The following is a 19723-nucleotide window of genomic DNA, read 5'->3' as shown; positions in this document are numbered from 1 at the left end:
AGAGGCGTAAGGCCATTGGTGAAGAAGTGGCCCGACTCTTGGCAGCTGGGTTCATTGTTGAAGTCTGTCATCCCGAGTGGTTGGCTAACCCGGTGCTTGTACTTAAGAAGAATGGCACTTGGCGTATGTGTGTGGATTACACAGATTTAAACAAGGCTTGTCCGGCTGATCCTTTTGCTCTCCCCCGTATTGATCAGATTATTGATGCTACGGCGGGTTGTGAGCATTTGAGTTTTTTGGATGCTTATTCCGGTTATCACCAGATCAAGATGGCAGTTAAGGACCAAGAGAAGACAGCTTTCATCACTCCTTTTTGAGCCTTCCGTTATGTGTCTATGCCTTTTGGGCTCAAGAGTGCCCAGGCGACTTACCAGCGATGTGTGCAGAATTGCCTTCATAATCAGATTGGGCGCAATGTTCATGCTTATGTGGATGATATTGTGGTGAAATCCAGAAAGAAGGAAACCTTGATAGATGATTTGAAGGAGACCTTTGACAATCTTCGGGTCTACAAAATGATGCTTAACCCGGCCAAGTGTGTCTTTGGCATGCCAGCAGGCAAGCTCTTGGGTTTTCTGGTTTTGAACAAAGGCATTGAAGCTAACCCGGAGAAGATCAAGGCCATTACTTCCTTGGCTAAGCCGGCGTGTGTTAATGATGTTCAACATCTGGTGGGTCGTATTGTGGCCTTAAGCCGGTTCATAAGCCGGTTGGGTGAGAAGGCTATACCACTGTACCAGATGATGAAGAAAACAGATCACTTTGTCTGGAGTGATGCTGCTAATGACACGTTTGAGGCTTTCAAGAAACAGCTAGCTGAGCCGCCAGTCCTTGCTGCTCCTATTGATAAGGAGCCATTGTTGTTATATGTGCATGCTAATGCCCGGGCTATCAGCGTAACTGTTGTGGTGGAACGGAAGGAAGCATGCAAGGAATATCTGGTTCAACGGCCGGTTTACTACATCAGTGAAGTGCTTATTGAGTCCAAGCAGAGGTATCCGCACTGGCAGAAGCTTGTGTATGGGGTGTTCATGGCTAGTCGAAAGCTCAAGCAATATTTTCTGGGTCATCCCATCACTGTGGTTAGTTCTGCTCCTTTAGGGGATATTATTCAAAACAGAGAAGCCACAGGTCGGGTAGCCAAGTGGGCCATTGAGCTTGGACCTCATGGTTTGAAGTATGTGCCTCGCACAGCCATCAAATCCCAAGCACTTGTGGATTTCATCAATGACTGGACAGAGCTGCAGATGCCTGAGGATAAGCCGGATAACACATATTGGACTATTCACTTCGATGGATCCAGGCAGTTGGAAGCCTCGGGGGCTGGAGTTGTCTTAACTTCCCCACGAGGTGACAAGTTTTGTTATGTTTTGAGGTTGATGTTCCCTTGCACTAATAATGCAGCTGAGTATGAAGCCTTGCTCCATGGTCTTCGGATGGCTAAGGAGATGAACTTAAGCCGAGTGAGGTGTTTCGGCGATTCAGATTTGGTAGCTCAGCAAGTTTCTGGCACTTGGGATTCTAAGGACCCACTCATGGCGGCTTATTGCCGAGAGGTTGATGCTATTGCAGGACACTTCAAGGGTTACCAAGTGGAACATGTTGATCGCAGGAAAAATGAGGCGGCTGATGCTTTGAGCCGGTTAGGATCCCAGCGTAAGCTGGTGCCACCTAACACTTTCTTGGATATTCTGCATAACCCCTCAATCAAGTTGCCTACAGAGGAAGATCTTGCTATTCTTGACCCGGAGGCACAATTGGTGGCGGCTCTTCATGCTATTCCTGACTGGACAGTTCCATATTTGGCTTATATGACCCAGAGCGAGTTACCTGAAGATGAAACTTTAGCCAGGCAGATAACCCGGCGGTTTAAGTCGATGACAATTATCAATGGAGAGATGCACCATTGCAGTGTTACAGGGGTGTTTCAACATTGTGTTTCTCCAGATGAGGGCTGTGAGATTCTACGTGAAATTCATGAAGGATATTGTGGTCATCATGCCGGCTCGAAATCTCTTGTGACCAAGGCTTTTCGTCATGGATTTTATTGGCTGACGACTCATGCTGACGCAGAAGATTTGGTCAGTAAATTTGATGGATGTCAGAAATTCTCACGACGAGCTCATGTGCCGGCTCAAGAATTGAGGATGATTCCAATTGCTTGGCCGTTTGCGGTCTGGGGGCTCGATATGGTTGGGCCTTTCAAAAGGTCCAAGGATAAAAAGACTCACCTTTTGGTGGCAGTTGATAAATTTACAAAGTGGGTGGAGGCAGAGCCGGTTAGTAAGTGTGATGCGGCAACGGCGGTTCAATTTATCAAAAAGGTGATTTTCCGTTTTGGCTTTCTCCACAGCATTATAACTGATAATGGCACTAATCTGTCTAAGGGTGTTATGAAAGAATTTTTTCAACGTGAGCATATTCGACTTAATGTGTCATCAGTGGCTCACCCTCAGTCTAATGGTCAAGCCGAAAGAGCCAATCAAGAAATTTTGAGAGGCATCAAGCCCCGGCTTATGGTCCCTTTGCACAGGACGCCGGGTTGTTGGGTGGAAGAATTACCCTCCGTGTTATGGAGCATCAACACCACCCCTAACAGATCTACGGGTTACATGCCTTTCTTTATGGTTTACGGAGCAGAGACGGTTCTCCCTAGTGACATCCGTCATGACTCGCCCCGCGTGGCGGCTTGTGTTGAAGCGGACAATGAAAAGGCACGTCAGGACGCACTTGACCTGTTAGATGAGGAGCGTGACCTTGCGGTGGCTCGTTCAGCGATCTACCAACAAGATCTGCGTCGTTATCACAGCCGCCGGGTTAAGACCAGAATCTTTCAAGAAGGTGACTTGGTGCTCTGGCTTATCCAGGATCAAACTGATATGCACAAGCTATCCCCACCTTGGGAAGGACCCTTTGTGGTCAGCAAGAATCTGAACAATGGGTCATACTACCTTATCGATGTTCGAGACCACAAGGGCTCACGAAAGTCGGAGGAGGAGACCGGCCAGCCGTGGAATATTGCTCATCTTTGGCCTTACTATACCTGAGCCACCGGCTCTTCTGATGTACATATTTTGACAATGTATATATTATGATCAATATAATAAAGCCAACATCCCTGATAATTCAGGGCCTCTATCGTTTCATTTCTCAGAAACTGAGTCTTTATTGTTACTTTATATGATCACTTCAAGGCTTGATGCCGAGTTACAGGGACCAAAGAGAGTTTGTTGCACAGCACAACTCAAACATAGGTACCCGGCGAGCACAGCTCAGAAATATATCACTTGGGGGCTTCCTGCTCATTGGGCAGAGCTTTGACATCCCTTGTTGATCCGGCTTATATGCCTGGAATAAAATGTTACTTGGGGGCTCCTTGTTCAACGGACAAGAGTTTTTATGACCCTTGTAATAGGCTTAAAAGCCAGGCTTGGAAGCCAGGTGTATTCACCTAAAAGCCCAGGTTATCCTACCTTATTAAGTCTGCCACTCCGCCCAGGTAATCCTGGAATGACCCGCCCTACTTTTGACAAGTCAATCTTATACAGACCCTGAACTTGTCAAAGTTAAAACAACGATTGGTCATGTGAGGTTCGGCTTATAAGGTTTGTATGAAGGTTTAACTCAGTGGCTGTGCGGCCCTTGAAGGCACTTGATTTTTAGGCCTGGCAACCTATGAAAAGCCTTGTTTCTCTTTTGATTTCTATTTGAAAGTTTTTTGAGGTTCAACCTTTGTGACATGTTAACACATGGTTGAAAACCGATGAGGCTTATAATGCTTTATGGTTCATATATGGAATTATCTGGTGTTTAGTAACCCGGCCTGGCTTTGGACTATAAGTCTCCAGTGTATGATGAGAAATTATCCGGTGTTTATTAACCCGGCCTAGTTGTGGACTATAAGTCGCCAGTGTATGATGATCTTATATACTTGGAAGCGTTGTGCTCTAAGTTTTGGGATATTACCCCTTGCTGCATACGGCATTATAAGCCGACGGTATATAATAGTTGAACAGGGCATTGTGCGCTCAATTTTTGGGTTGTCACCCTTACTGCATTGGTATGATAAGCCGGCAGTGTGATCAAATATCACAGGTATGATATTTCTGTTATGATTATATATGATTATGGTTCAACTAGCCCTGGTTATGAACTATTTTAGTCGCCAGTGGTTCTATATTAGGTATTATGACCCGTCCTGCGGTAAACCGCCAAGACACTTGTGATCTGTTTGTATGCAGGAACAGACTCAAATTGATGGCATTATAAGCATAAGTGGCAGCTATTAATTTGGCAGATCAACAGTAACATGCAAAACAAAATGTGCATGATGGCATGGCAGATCATAGTTTTCACTAAACTATTACATGACTCTGCGAGTCCAAATGATCAAAAAAATTTCAAAAGATCAAACATAAACTGCCTGGTGGGTTAATTTTCTTGACCTTGATGGCCTGAAGCTTCTGGATCATCCCTCGCCGGTTCTTCGTCATTCTCCGTCGTCTGGAAAGTTGGTGATGACCAGTCAATGCCACACAAGGCTTGGAATTCAGCTTCATCATCTATAAGCTCGGATGGATCGACTTCCGGGGCGAAGGTATGCTTACGGATTGGAGGAATCAGATCCATCACTTTGTAAGCCGGAGTAGGCATCTTCTGATTCTCCATATCATAAGTCGGCTGGTATTTTGAAAGATCCGTTTCATCGGCAATCAGACTAGCCAGGGGACGTATCTCCTTCACGTAGGCAGCAAGTCTTTCTTATCAAAGGGAGTGCCATCTTCTTTCAAGCTTGGATACCCAGTAGCTAGCTCGGCCGGGTCTAGCTCTGCTTGCCATGCCTTGGCCCGGCTTAAGGCCGTCACGGCACTGACTCTCGCAGATGACTGCTTATCTCTTCAATCCTAGCAAGCAGAACAGGAAGTTTTTTCAAGACGTCGCTCAACAAGCGTATATACGGCCTTGAGCTTCATAAACATTTCTTGACCAAGGTTGCTGCTCCTAGGACCTGTGTAATAATTACGGATGGATCAGAGATAGTTTATGACATGAAAAATAAGACTCGATGATGATACTAGCAATGCTACTTACCAAAGATAGCAGAAATCATCTGGGATATGCGGTGTTTTAAGCCGGTAAGCTCGGTGGTTATCTCTTGAGAGAAGATTCGGCTTTTTTAGTCCGCTGTATCAGAGTAGTCCTCTCCTCAGCCCAGGCGGTTCTTTCAGTATCAAAACTGGTCTTCAGCTTTTCTGGTTCAGCCAAGCTAAATTCGAATTTTAAGTCGGCTTTCCTGGTTTCAGATTCTTGATGCTCCAGCCGGGTTTTCGCATCAGCCAATTGTGATTGAAGTTGAGCAGTGGCGTCCTGTACATGCACAGATTTGCAATCATATTCATATTCGGGTTACAGGAATAAAAAGTCCCAAGCCTTTTGCAAGCAACAACACTTGGCACTTGGGGGCTAATGCGTACAGATAAAATTCTTCATACAACGGCAAATGTGAATAAGTCGCAAGCACTTTGCAAGCAAGAGCACTTGGCACTTGGGGGCTAATGCATATTGATCGCATTTCATTACTATTTTATGATGACCCGTTTGTGCCGCAGATGACCACAGCCGGTTCATGGGGGCTACACAAGTAAGCTTTGATTTATAAAACAATGATGAACAGTACCGGTTCATTCATGCTGATTAAACCGGCCCTTGGGGTACGGATGCAATGTTAATCATTAAATGATCCTCTTTCACTCTAACGGGGGAAGCTGGCTTTTGAAGGATTCTATCAAATTTGCTTTTTATACTCATGGCTATTTTAAGTCTACAACATATTCTATTCTATTATACACAGTAGACTTGGGGGCTGACAGGATATGCATAATTTATCAAGCCGGAGTTCATACCTCATATTTCTGATGCATCTGTTTCACCATGTCAATTTCAAGATCGCGACTGGTATGCACTTGGTTGAGATAACCAGAGAGTACTTCACTGATGCTTAATTGAGAATAATTGGCAATGTCAAATCTCACTTTCCGCCTTTCAATAAACTCCTCTTTGGCGAAGTGCTTGGCCAAGACAGTAGGTTTTCCCGGCTCTTGGAAGCTGGTGCCAGTGATCATAACATCCTCAGTATGTGTTTCTGACGGTTTAAGTGGGCTTGATGATTCAGTGTTCAAAGGATTGGCGTTTGTGTGATCACTCGAGAGGTCAGGAATTTCTGGTGGAACATCATGGACAGGATCTTCTGGTTGTTGTACGGAGGCTTCAAACGCTGGAATTTGCTGCTCCGGTTCATGGACTTTGGGGTCTTCAGCCGGTTTGATCACTTTTGCCTTCTTGCTAGGCTTTGCCTTTCCACTGCAAAGAGTTGTGGGAGGTTAGTACAAGTATAAGGATACAAGGTGGTAGAAAATAATAATTGTTACCCAAGGGCAGTTTTGAAGGCCGTCAGTTGGGTCTGCGATGAGTCGCCAGACCAGGAGTGAGAAGTCCCCCGATAGTTTGAATCGGAAGAATTAAGCGGCTGACGAATAAGACCCACCACAGGATAAAACGAGTTTAAATTTGAAGGGACCTCATTTCGACGTTTCCGCGGAGCTGGAGTATTTGGTAAACCAGAGGATAATTCTCCACCTCCGCTGGTCCGGGTCTGGCGCCGATTCTCATGCTGTTGTTGCTTCAAAAGAAAGTGACGATCCAGATGAGCTAATGGGTGAGAAAAGCTTACTTTCCGGGTTACTCGTTGAATTTTCTGTCTTGGCAAAGGCTCTGAGTCAGAGGAAATAATAGTTACCTCTTCATCGCCCGCTTGACAGGCCCCCGTGTCATCCTCGTAATAATCAGTGTCAATAAGATAATTGAAAAAGGAGCCAAGGGAGTCAAGGGCTACCTCCGACTCAGTACTGTCGTCCAATTCAAACATAACAGAAGCGCTTAAGTTCTTTTTATTCTTCTTGGCGGCTTTTTTGGCGGCTCTTGCTTTCGCCCTTGCTTTCTTGGCAGCTTTGTGGTCATACTCCTTATTCCAAAAAGCGGATCCAGCCTGTGAAGATTATCAAAACTGAGTCGATAGAACATGTGAATGATAAAGTAAAGTAAATGATTTGGAGACTCACAGCTGGTGCCGGGTTAAGTGTGCAGAAAGGGTTCAGTCCCACTTTACTGCAGTCTTCCAGGCTCTCATTAAGAAGGGTTTTTGTCATCTCATTGATTGTGTTATCAGTTAAACGCGTGGAGCTGTAGCGTAATGGATCTTTTGCACCACATGTATAAGTGCACATTAAGCCGGACCAGCGGCTCAAGGGAATGATTCTCCAAGAAACCCAGCACCAAACCAAGTCAATACCGGTTAACCCATTTCCCAGGAGAGCCTTGACCTTTGAAATAGTGGGTGCAAGTTTTGCACGTTCAGCAGTGGTAAGCTTTTCGGGAAGATGATGTTTTGGATCGAGCCGCAGGACACGATAACCCGACAGTGGATTCTCATCAGCCGAAGAAGCATCCTTACAATAAAACCATGTCTGGTTCCAATCTTTGGGGTGACTTGGCAGGCGAGCATAAGGGAAGATAGCATCTCTTCTCCGTTGAATTGAGACCCCGCCAAGTTCTAAGCTGGGTCCGTTAGTAAACTCGTTTTGCCGGTTCAGATAAAAATATTCTCTGAAGAGTTCAACACTAGGTTCCTCTTGAAGGTATACTTCACAGAAGACTTGAAAATTACAGATGTTTGACACGGAATTGGGTCCGATGTCCTAAGGATGAAGTTGGAAGAAATGTAGTACATCCCGGAAAAACTTGGATCCGGGTGGAGAGAAGCCCCGATTCATGTGATCAGTGAAAACAATGACCTCACCATCCTGCGGCTGAGGTCTTTCTTCCTCTGGTTTGGGAGCGCGCCAATGCATGATGTTTTTTGCTGGTAAAAAGCCGACTTTGACAAAGTCCACGAGCGTTTTTTCGGTGACAATAGAAGGAACCCAATTACATGAGGTAACTGGCTTCAGCATCGTAAGGGAAGAAGCCTAAGAGAAAGAAATATTGCCAGTTTAAGTTGATTTATTAAGCCAGAGATGAGTGTTGCAGTAAATATTCACATCGGCGGCTTAAATGGGGCCTAATGACATATGACTAGTTATAGCTGGTGATGTAAGCCGCCATGACAATACTAAGATCTATCAAGAGCAAATTCTACTAAGTGTTGAATAAACAGGTTTTATAGATTGATGTGGTCAATTTTGGATCTGACGCTATTCGGAAAAGAAAATAAAATTAAAAGCTAGTATCACAGCAGCGGAAGAGCTAATATATTGGCGAGATTTCTGCATCTGGGAGCCATATTCAATGATTAAGAGAAGGTATAGAAATAGATTCCGCATGTTTTAAAGGCCATCTTTGGATCAAAGTAAGGATTAAATAGAGGTGTGATGAAGAACGATGATGAACTCCCAAGAACTATAGAAACCCTAGTGGAGATCTGTGGTGAGGAAGACAAGATGCTTACTGGATCTATCGAGCAATGGAGAGGCGCCGCAGTTCTCTGGTCTCGTTCAGGTCGATGCAGCGGTCGGGGTCGAGGAAGTTGACGAGGTCGGCGGCGGCGGTATGTAGATGTGCATATGCGCTGCGAGAGAGAGGTTCAAGACGAGAAGGTAAAGGGGGGAGTGAAAAAGGACCCCTGGCCCTATTTATAAGGTTGGAAGAATAAGTGGCATGCGCGGGAATCGAGGAGACCAAAAAATGGATATGTGACGACGCAGACGCCTCGATTTTCGGAGGTTCATTAAAAGAGAAGATTTATTAAGATTTGGGCTTTGTGTAGTATTAATGACAGGTGACGTCACGGTGGGTTATCGCAGTCGCAGGACATGACATCATGGCGGGTTACAAGATCTCGCAAGAATAAATGAAGAAGAATTTTTTCTAAGTGTTGAAGATCGACATGAACAAGTTCAAATCAATTTGGGGCCTAATGTTGGGGATATGACTATTGGGTATGACCCGCCTAGGAGGGGCCGGGTTATACCAATGGTGGCTCATCAAGACAAAGCCCATGAAGATGTTGAAGATGGCGGATCATCAAGCAGACTTGCTAAGGGCCCAAAGCCCAAAGGCGACTTAAGGCCCATAGGTGTAAACCGCCATATATGTATGACTTGTATTGTAAGGAAAGTATAATTAGCCACCGAGCCGGACACGTTGTTTATGAGCCGGACACGTTGTTTATGAGCTGGCCGGGACTCCATGAGCTGCTGGGCGTCAACATGTGTATATAAAGGGACGACCCGGTGGCGGTTTAGGGCAAGAAACAAGAGATCGAAAGCTAGGTCAAGCGTATTCGCTCCCTGGTAATCGAAACCTAAGCAATACCACCTCAAACTGGATTAGGCCTTTACCTTCACTGCAAGGGGCCGAACTAGTATAAACTCCCTGTGTCCTTTGTCCTGTTTAACCCCTTTAAGCTAACCTAGTTGCGATGGCTCCACGACTAAGTCCTTCTGCTAGGACATCTGCCGTGACAATTCCACGACAGTGTTGCTTCTGGCCAAGGCCCGGTCTTGCAACCCCGAGACTGGTCTATAACTCCCTCTCTGTTCTTCTTTTGGGTTTGTGATTATGGTTTCTTTTCTTTTATTTCTATTTGACAGTTTTTTGATGTACCCTGGAGCACCGGCCAAAGTGATGTATATGGCTCTGGCCAAAACCGTCGAGGCTCAGGGTACGAAGAAGCGCAAGCACCCCGCCGAGAGTACCGCAGACAAGCTCAAGGCCATCGCCCTGTCCAAGTCCCCCTCTCCGGAATCCCTCGTTAAGCAAGTCCAGGTAATATCTCTTCTTGACGATCTTTTTGGCGATCTTGATCGTGTTTTTTCATCTAACACGCAATACTAGTACTAGTAATACAACTTTCTGGGTGATCTTGCATGTGATTTTTGTGTGCCAAATGATGGTTCTAAATTGCTCTTTTGACCAAAACATGCGAGAGGTTGACATACATATGATTATTGCACATAACATTGATTTCTTATAGATTACTTTTAACTACTTTATTAACATCAATGCTAGCTATAGGAAATGCAAGATTTTAGCTCTCATGTCTTTGAAGAGAGTATAGTAGCCTCAGTAACTTGTGTTATGGATATTGCAAGTAATCCCTCTGCTCTCATGCCTTTGAAGACATGCTCTAGTGTCCTTGATCACTCATTTCTGTGCGTATATGTAGTTTTATATGGAGTAAAATATCGAAAATCATCTTATATTTCTGAACGGAGGTAGTAATAAAATATTTGGTTTATATTTTAATTAGAACCAGGTCCGCGGTGGAGATGAAGTTCTCAAAGTCATGCTGTGTGAACTGGAAGACCTGAGGATGAGTTCTACTACTAAACTATCCAGCTACTGTGTCCTTGTCGCCACGTGTCAGGAACAAGTGTTTTCCGGTAGCATTGTTGTCAGACGTGTTCTCGAGGGTGTACTTCAGCACAAAAATTTCCTAGTTGTGCCTTCGATTATGAAGGGTGTGGTTCTTGTAAAGCTTCTCCAAAAATCTGATGCGGACTGTCTTCATCGTCATGTTTATGAGTGGAAAGACCACTCTGTTAGGTTCTCCAAGGTTGACGAGATGGCGATGGTGCCGGTAGACATCTCTCACGACGTCCATGGCCTAGTCAGTTATGTGGGGTACATCCTGTAGGTCGGTGGCTAGAAATAGTCTGCAGAGTTTAACTAGTGCAACTTTGCTTCTCTGTAGTAAGTACTATTGTTCAGTACTTGATTGTGTGTGTGAACCCTGTATTGTTTAGTATTGCCACTTTTGTGGTGTGGTGAGTCCTGAGAACAATCTATGTTAATGTCTGTCCACTCAATTCAGTCTGTATATGTTGAAGTATCCAGATCATCTTTTTTGTGAGGATGGTTTATCAATTATGGTTACACTCCAATATCTGTATGCATTGTAGGGTTTATCGCACCCACCAGGATTTCCAGTCCCATGGATGTTCGGTCCATACGATTTGTCACGACCTTTAGACTGTCCTGCTTGTGGGAGTAAGCGAGGGCCCTGCATGCCACACGTAATTGGACGATCAACCTTCAATTTAGAACTTGAACATAGTGATTTCCTGGTAAGGATTGACTTGTGCCACATTAAGTAAATCTTATTGATTTACTGTCTAAATCTTATTGATTTATATCATGTTTTCTTTCTTTTGTTGTAATTTTACGATGCAGGTTTTGCCATGTGACATTCGTTACAGAATAAACCGTTTGGTTTGCTCTATGATGGTTATTTTTACAGGTTTCACTTCTTATGTCATGTCAGTAACGAAGGCATTGTCCATCACTTATATTACTGGACACAATTGGATCAGTCTGTTGTCTGAGTACAATCTGAAGCCCTATGATGAACTGCAGTTTTGTTTAACAAACACGCCACAATTATTCCTTCTCACGTTTAAAAGAAGTGAAGAAAAAGATTGGATGAAGGTCACGGAGCCTAGTGAAGTTAGAAAGTTGAAGTATGAAATCATAGCAGACCAGAGACGATCGCTGATGTCTCGCACATCGGTACCACCTTTAGCATCGGATCAAGCACCGGCACCTTCTCCGACGGCACTGGCTCTAGCACTGACAGCGACACAGCAGCTCAGTCTGATCCACTAGAGGATTGGGCACAGACCGCGTCAGCGGATCAGGCTGATCTACCGGAGGATCGGGCACCGACACGGGCACCTGCTCTGACACCGGCACCAACTCCACAAGGAACACCATCTCTGGTAGCAGCAGCGACACTACCAGTCGCACAGGCACGGGCACCAGCAACGGCTCCGGCACCTGCACCAACACTTGAAGTTGCACTTGCATCTGCTCCGGCCCGTGTAGCGGCAACGGAACCAGCACTTGCACCGGCAATAGACTGGGCTGCAGTTCAAACTGCATATACCAAAGTCCTTACAAAAACCGACATCTCCACCTTCTTGGTAAGCATTGGCAGCCCAAGTGCTTTGTTCTTTTTTCTTTCCATGTATGTCTTCTTGTTTGCAAACAGAGAATTCCTAGAGCAACAAGGGATTCGTTCAATAATCCGGGCGACCGTGGCCAAGTTTCTCTTACCATGTGCAATCTTGGTGTGAATGAACCTGCTCAATATACCATAAGTACAAAGGATGGTCGCATGATGATTGATGCTAAAGGATGGTCAAGGTTCAAAACTCTATCAAATCTTGCGGTAGGGGATGATGTCAAAATCGAACTTTCTCGGCAAGGAGAGCTGGTCCAAATCAACTTTGAAATTCTTCAGTAGCAGCACGCAACTGCCGAACTGATCTATCCTCCGGGAGCTTTTGATGTAATAATGGGCATATTGAAACAAGTGTCCTGTGTGTATAAGTAGTGCGACAAGATTATTTATCATGTAGGATATCTTGAAAGAATTGCAACTCTGATTGCTGGTTAGGAACTATCATTCGATTTCATTCTAACAGCTGTCATGCTTTATTTAATTCTCTATATTCGCCTTGCGACAGCGTCTAAAACCAGCGATGTACCGATCGCTTGCAATATCAAATGCGCTGAGTTAGAACACATGGGCCCCCAGACATGCTGCCCCACCGACCTGTGGCCCAAAGTCTAGAACCGTCAACCTATATGAGTATTATATTCTCATCTGAACCCCCATATTATGTTATATATATTCCCCTTCATTTTTCTTATATATAAATTCGTGATATAAAAGATTTTTGTATTTATTTCCAGAGGGAGTATGTCTCTATCAAAAATATATTTATGTGTAACTAGTTACTCCTACCTTTCTATTTCCTTTCGTTGATATGCGGGGTATCCAGCAATGGGGTCCACGTGCCATGCACCAAATTAGAGTGCCCAACTGCACGGCAGACTCACCCCAGTCGTAGCGCTGCAGTAATGCCCAATGAGCCGTGAAATCACAAAAAAAACCACCTTTCCAGTAGTAGCAGTAAGCTGGACGGACGAAGCAACAATATTTCACTGGGTCTGAATCCCCTTCTCCCTCATCTGCTTGTTCAGAGAAAACCTCCTCTCGGCGATTGCGTTGGGTTTTCTCATGGAGAACCAGGTACGAATTCTTCATCCATCCCCGATAAATCCTAGTCCCTAGGTCGCGGGTGATCCTAGGATGGTAGCTGCCGCCATTGATGCATTTTTCTTCCTACTGAATCTAGTGTGTTTCATTTGCAGTGCCCAAAGTGCAAAGACCCTACAGGTTTCTGCGCCCTCGGCGAGATGCCACACTTGTTCCTTCTCGTCCTAACACAAGATTTTAAAACGCGCACAGTATGTTCATAGAATCCTCTTTTCTATCCGGGAGGGTGGGGGTTTTTGAACATGCTGTCGGCTAATTTGGAAATTTGGATTGCTATATTTGGATAAAAAGGTACTAGTACCATGGTCAACACCGACGTGAGATAGGAAATTATTTCTAGATTTGGATAGCGAATACATTGTGTTCTCATTTATTTTTCCTACAGTGCATTACTTGCTCTGCCAGAACACATGTACCCAAGATGGTCGGCCTTGCCATAACTCAATACACCAGTTTAATGGTCACATTGAAGACAAGCCCATGGATATAAGTTTTGAATTGGGTTCATGAACCAAGAAGATTGCTGTTTTTTTATGGCCGAACTTGGATGAACTTTCTCAAGTATTACAGACTGAAAGTTGGCGCATGAATGTTGATGGAAATAGCAGAACCTGGTCTCATCTTCACTGTGATCTTCCACCTCGACGTCATTCCAGTAGTTCATCCATGTTAGTTTTGTATCTGGTTCTTGCATGTTGCCTCATTTACTTCTTAATCGACCTATTCTGTGTAACTAAATTTGACTTTAGAAGTAGCAACGATTTGTGATTCCCTTTTCTCACGGAGATGCTACTTCTAACTGGACGCGGAGGAATTGATCCCGAGCTCATATGCTCTCGCATGAACAGTAAAATCGAAAAAATATCAAAAAATATTCAAAAAATTCCAATTTTTTTTGGGAGAAACATTGACAAAAGTTCTAAGTGCCTGCAAAAATTTATCGTGAAATCACATTCCTAGAAGGCATGGCAAAAAAACAAAAACAGTACTCTGAAAAAGCTACTTTCAAAAGCATTTTGAAGCACTGAATTTTTTTTTTGCCACGCCTTACAGGAATGTGATTTCATGATGAATTTTTGCAGGCACTTAGAACTTTTGTCAATGTTTTTCTCAAAAAAAATTAGAATTTTTTGATATTTTTTCGATTTTACTGTTCATGCGGGAGCATATGAGCTCGGATCAAAAGATGACTTTCGCTTCTACCTAATCTTTGCCTACTAATAAACCGGCGATTGCTTACGTCGTCAGCAATTTCACAAAAAAGTCCTTGTGCTTTTGTGTATTAAACCCGCAGTCCTATTTTAAGTGGCTACCAGAGAAAACGTTTCGCTTTTACAAAAAGGACCCTGCATTCTGGTGTATTCAACCCACGATCCTGGCTCTGAGAAAACGTTGCAAAAAAAAAACATGCATAACGAGCGACTGGGGGCGGCGGCTGCTCGATGCGGAACGACGCCGGCGGCTGGGGGCGGCGGCTGCTCGATGCGGAACGACGCCGGCGGCTGGGGGCGGCGGCTGCTCGATGCAGAACGACGCCGGCGGCTGCTCGATGCAGAACGACGCCGGCGGCTGCAGCTTGCAGGGGCCGGATCCGTGCGCGGCAGATCCTGGGGAGGCCGATTTGGAGGCGGGCGGCGAGGCAGGGGTCGCCGGTGACGATGAGGAAGGCTGGAGCATGGTTTCCCTGGCAGATCCATGGAATCCGCGGCTCCTGGGCAGAAAGAAGAATGGAGATGAGGGAGAGAAGAAGGAAGAAAGGAGGGGAGGTGCGGTGTCCTAGGCAGGAGCTCGCCGGAGCCGTGCGATGGAGGACGGGCGCTGGAGACGGAGGGATTCAGAGCCGGCCGGTCCGGCGACACCAACCAGGCCAGGGGTGGCGTACGAATCTACATCACCATCAGGTAATCCATTCATCTCCTCTCTTTTCCTAATTCCCCACGATCTGGTCCTCAATCGCCATGTTCTTGAGCTGCAGAAATCACTCATTCCCCATGTACTTGAGTTGCAGAAACCATTGGTTAACCAAGTTTTCTAATACATTGCTGTCAAATTGCATGGGCCTATCAAATTTTGTAATATATAGATGATGTTATGCTGTCAAATTCCATCCATCTACATATTCCATGTGCAAAGTAAAGGAATTCAGATGTTGCAGGTTGCAAACAAGCAAAACCATGACCTGTCATCTGCAGAATTAACCTACATGTAAATAAGATTTCTCTTCCAACCATCTTTCAAAGATAAAATCGTACAGCGAATGGATCAGTTTTAACTAATACAAGTGCACACAACATTCAGCTCGACAATTGATCATCTTGCTGCAACACCACTACTTTTCTTGATAGCAAACAACCAGTTTCAGTAATCATATATTGCTTTTCTGATTTGTTTATTCTATTATACCATAGATATCGTAAGAGACAGTTAATCACTTAATGAGAGTGTTTTGTTCAGTCAATTGAGTGCCTGCTGGTCTGATTAGTTTATGTATGTCACAGTTCCTTTTAATAGTTATAAGTTGCAATTTCCAGACAAGGCATATGTTCTATTGTTTCTCAGGTTTGTGCATTCCAAGCCTGCCTTAGGACAACCCTTGTGATAGTATGCCTAAGATAAAGATAGGCCGTGTCAAATATACTGAAGGGTGGGTGCTTATTGAACCCACAATCCGTGAGCTGGATGCCAAAATTAGAGAAGGTATGCATATTATTAAGCATGCTATCCATCGATGTGACCTTTTCAGATGTCGATTGATATTTCATACTACAGGATGAGTACTAATATGATCTGCACGCACAGCTGAAAATGATACACATGACAGGAAGAGAAAGTGTGAAGCACTCTACCCAATTTTCCGCATTTCAAGAAGCCATTACATTTATGATCTTTTCTATAGAAGAAGGAAGGATATATCAAATGAGCTGTATGTGTTTTGCCTGGACCAGGGTTATGCAGACCGTAATCTGATTGTAAAGTGGAAAAGGTCAGTTGCCTCAACTTTATATCATTTAAGCTAGGGACCAAGATGGATGAGGTTGATTTGGCTTGATCATGCCAAAGAAATTTACCTCCTTTTTGGAAACTGAAAGCATGTTTCGGAAGTTCAGGGTTAAGTTTCCAAATCTGAGCTTTATAGCAAGTCAAAGAGGATCAAGAGAAGCAGAGTAGGATAATAAAGGTTCACATAGATGTAGTAATCTGTCACTATCAGCTAGCTCAAGTTTGTATGACTGTACGATAATACAGGTTCACATACATGTAGTAATCTGTCACTATCACCTAGCTCTAATTGAAATTTTCTTGGAGCAGTTTCATTTGCAAATAGACTAGCTACACGGGCACACACATACACACACACACACCCTAATTGAGATATCATATTACTTACATGATGTGGATTATTCAGGTTATTATGATAAATTATTTGACTGATCATTGTAAGCTGTCAAATCCAGTGGGTAAACAGATGGCTAGGCTGCCTATAGATCCAATGTACTCCAAGGCATTGATAGTGTCTACCGAATTCAAGTGCTTGGAAGGAATGTTGATTGATGTTAGTAGCTACAGTTATCTGCAATGTGACGACGTACAGGAGCAATAAGAAGGATCTCATGACTTATCGGCTACCGAGCAGAACCACATATAGCCGTGTCTCCTTTGCTGCATCAAGGTCAGGAACCTCCAGATTCATTGCTTCTTGGTCTTTATTTTGTTGGTGCATAAATTGTAGTGGTGGCTTGAGATTTTTTTTAATGTCTAGGTGAATAACAGAATTTTTTCTTATCACATAGCATTCTGTTTTGCTATTTCAAATGTGCTTGCCAATGTGCTCTTTATCGAACAATCTTTTGGCCTTTGAAGTTTCGAACAACTGTTTGTCACAATTTTTTAGATCGGTTGTAGATTTTATTGACCCTCTCACGTAAACTCGGAATTGAGTGATTCTTTTTACTTTGGAAAGCTTAAGTCAATAAGCATCTTGAGAAAAAATATTAAAAAATTGGTAAAAAAATTCAGAGGATAAGTTGAAGAGAGAAGTTTCATTAATTGTACATGTTTTGGAGCTTATATTTTTATCGAGAGCTAGGTTTGTTGGTCCTTTTGTGCAATTAAGCTCATGCCGCTGGAACCATGTGTACATGTAATCAAGGCATTGGGGTCCACAGATTTTGTTACGACACGAAAATATTTGATGGTTATCATTGCAGACGCCCTCAATCTCAGGAACACTCTTACTATGTCTTTGATTCTGTTAAAGACCCATGTAGGTATGCCCAACCTGCCATTTGTTTATGCTGGCGACTTCATCAAAGTGCTATGGCAAAAGCATGCTTCCAAAAGCTATTCCAATATGGTATCTATCCTCTCTTTTTTCTTTTCCATTAAAAATATATTTATTAAGCTGAAACGGTATGTTTCGAGTCTTATAACTAGAATTGCAATTTTGGCAGATCATATATGTTGAAGCATGTGAATGTGGCAGTATCTTTGAGGGATTAATGCCACAAGATCTTAATATTTATGTTACAACAGCAGCAAATGCGGAAGAAAGTAGCTGGGGAGCATACTGCCCTGGGATGGAAACACCACCTCCTGAATATATGACCTGCTTGCTGCTTGGATGACGCATACAATGTTTCTTGGATGGAAGACAGGTAAAAAGCATCAGCTGTAATATTTATGCTCTGTATGTTGTCTTGCTATTCTGAACCATGGGATCCTACTGTGCAGTGAAACTCACAATCTACAGAAGGAAACCATCAAGCAGCAGTACGAGGTGGTTAAAGCAAGAACGGCACCCCCAAATGACTCCAATATCGGTTCTCATGTCAGGGAGTATGGTGACAAGACATTCAAGGATGACAAGCTTTTCCTTTATCAAGGTTTCTATCCTGCGAAGTCAAGCATCACAAACAGGCCGCTGCTTTCGCCCAGCCTCAAGGGTGCAATCAATCAAAGAGATGTTGATATTCTTTTCATGTGGAAGAAGGTAAAATCCCAGTTATATATTTCTTGTGTAGCTCATCTTCTCTGTTACTACTAATTTTCATGTGTTTTGTTTTGCCAAATTTGTCTGCTAACAATGTATCTTCTCGCTTTCAGTATGAGCAGTTAAATGTTGGATCAGAGGAGAAGCAGAGGGCTCTCAGGGAGTTCAAAGAAACTGTGTTACACAGGAAGCATCTCGACAGCAGTATCGATTTCATCGGGAAGCTTGTCTTTGGATTTGAGGGGCCTTCGGTGCTTGAGGCTACTAAAGGCCCTGGCCAGCCATTAGTAGACTATTGGGATTGTCTGAAGACGATGGTGAGTGTAACAATTCCTTGTTTACAATCCCATAAATATGCAACACCCTGCAGTACTCTTTATTTTTCCGGTTGAGCTTAAGTTTACTGTGTACTGATGCCAATCACTGCTGTTAGGTGCGAGTTTTCGAGTCCCAGTGCGGATCACTCACTCAGTATGGCACGAAACACATGAGGGCTTTCACAAACATCTGCAACAATGGCGTCTCCGAGACCGAGATGAAGGAGAAAAGCATCAGCGCTTGCGACAGCTACAACATGGGTAAGTGGAGCTCGCTGGTTCTAGGGCACAGCGTCTGGTCGGCTGCACTACAGTAGTACATGCATGGGAGCAGTACCAAATGCTCCAGAGGTTCGTAGCTAGACCTCATATATGGTGTGTGTGTGTACATTTATACATTGTTTTAAACATGCAAGAAACAAGCCGACGATACGCCCCATGTGGTGTCGGGTCAATCAGTAGTTTATGATCGTGCTCGTGATTTGACTGTAGTCAGTTGAAAGGCAATGATTGTTGTGCATGCTATGCATATGATTCGTATTTGTGGATTTTGACATCAATAGTTTATCCAGAAGAAATATTGTAATCTCGTACAAAAGAGCCGACTAAGTTTTCTTTAAAAAAAAATTGTCAAACGTGAAGGGTCATACAGGCATATGCTTGACTAAATGATATATTTATAAAAAAAATTGAATTAGATGCACTAATTAGAAAATATGCATTTAAATTCAATCATCGCCTTTCGCCTCTACTTTGAGCTAGCTATTTTTTTAAATGAGTTCAGCTACTAATTTTAAAGACCCCTAAAAAATCTACTAATTTTAAAGGGTTCGCTAAATCTCAGTTGACTGAGATTTAAAGGAGTCTCAGACACCTTTTCAAGCCGTTGGATACATGCACACTAAGATTATGTGCTAGGAAACTTTCCTTTTTTATTGTGACCTGGAACGGAAAGAGATGCGTGTGCGATTCTGGACTCTACAAAGTGTGCGTGTTTTTTTAGAGAAAGAGCCTACAATCAACATGAGAAGCTTGTGTTTGGGCCAAGTCCAAGAAATGCAAAACAAAAGAAACATATGTAATATTGCAAACCAAACAACCAACATTTTCTAAAAAGAAAATCAACATAGCAAAAACATGTTTGCTTTTGAATATTAACAAATAACTGTATATAAACAATCTCATTTCAATGCACGCTGATTGAAGCAACATCAAAGGACACGAATGTGGGTTCATCAAGTTTTTCTGAACTGTGGACACCAAAAATCATATCATCATTGAGGGTGGTGGCAAACA

General features: G+C 43.6%; 1 pseudogene; it reads left to right on the top strand.

Moving 5' to 3' along the window:
• Positions 1 to 14500: 14500 nt before the first annotated feature.
• Positions 14501 to 19007, top strand: LOC123165913 (vacuolar-processing enzyme beta-isozyme 1-like; annotated as a pseudogene).
• Positions 19008 to 19723: the final 716 nt, after the last annotated feature.

The sequence above is a fragment of the Triticum aestivum genome, chromosome 7D (genome assembly GCF_018294505.1).
Source record: "Triticum aestivum cultivar Chinese Spring chromosome 7D, IWGSC CS RefSeq v2.1, whole genome shotgun sequence".
NCBI lineage: Eukaryota > Viridiplantae > Streptophyta > Magnoliopsida > Poales > Poaceae > Triticum > Triticum aestivum.
This window is presented reverse-complemented; position numbering and strand designations above follow the sequence as displayed.